This window comes from Hevea brasiliensis, chromosome 16, assembly GCF_030052815.1.
Source record: "Hevea brasiliensis isolate MT/VB/25A 57/8 chromosome 16, ASM3005281v1, whole genome shotgun sequence".
Classification (NCBI taxonomy): Eukaryota; Viridiplantae; Streptophyta; class Magnoliopsida; order Malpighiales; family Euphorbiaceae; genus Hevea; species Hevea brasiliensis.
The window spans coordinates 33,693,069-33,694,072 of record NC_079508.1 but is presented as its reverse complement, the minus strand read 5'-3'; the positions used below and the strand labels follow the sequence as shown (position 1 = coordinate 33,694,072).

Below are 1,004 nucleotides of genomic sequence, written 5' to 3'. Positions count from 1 at the left end.
TGAGAGAGATTGAAATTGAAGCAGACATGGCTGATGAAAGAGTTAGAATTGGTGTTGGTAATGCTGGAAATGGTCAAAACAATGAAAATGAAGTCCAAGGGGAAGAAGTTGTTAATGCAAACGTGCCTAGGGGAAGTATGATGGATCATGCTTTTCCTCGTTTTGATGACTTGAGAGAGAGTATAGCAAGACCAAGAATTGATGCAAATAGTTACAAGATGGATTTTGGAGTTCTTCAAATGATCCAAAACTCTCAATTTGGAGGACATCCTTCTGAAAATCCACACACACATTTGAAGAAATTTGCTATGATTTGCGACATGCAAAAACAACCTGGAGTGTCTGATGATGCAGCAAGATTGAAGCTATTTCCATTCTCTTTGAAAGATAGAGCATTGGATTGGCTTGATTCTTTACCTCACAACTCAATTACAAATTGGGAGCAACTCACTGATGCATTTCTTGCACAGTATTTTCCACCTGGAAAAACTCAAGAGTTGAGGAATCAAATGACAGCTTTCAGACCAAGAGAAGATGAAACTCTTTATGAGTCATGGATGAGATGGAAGGAATTGGAAAGATTATGCCCACATCATGCCATTCCAAAATGGATGATAAATCAGAATTTCTACACAAATGTCACTCCTGCAATCAGAGGAATCATTGATGCTCAAACAGGAGGAGAATTTATTATTAAGCATGAAGATGAAGCTTATGAGCTATTGGAGAAAATTGCAAAGAATACTCATCTTTGGAGTAGTCCAAGAGGACCAGCTCCAACTCAGAAAAGGCAAGCTGCTGGAATGTATGATCTTGATCCATTCAATATGATTAATGCAAAATTTGATGCACTTACAAATGTCCTTGCTAAGAAGATGGAAGACCTGAGTATGTTGGTTAGTTCAACATCATCAGCTGGAAGTTCACAACAAGTGGCTTATGCAGAGGAAACAACCAGCTGTGGAGTAAACTATGGAGAACAAGCAGCATATGTTGGTAATTAT

The 1,004-nt window shown here is 38.3% G+C and overlaps 1 non-coding gene across 1 annotated transcript; it reads right to left on the bottom strand.

The window, feature by feature from the left end:
• Positions 1–493: 493 nt before the first annotated feature.
• On the bottom strand, positions 494–601 carry LOC131175142 (small nucleolar RNA R71). The gene has a single exon (XR_009145303.1). It is a non-coding gene; the product is annotated as a small nucleolar RNA R71 (small nucleolar RNA).
• Between the last annotated feature and the right edge of the window lie 403 nt (positions 602–1,004).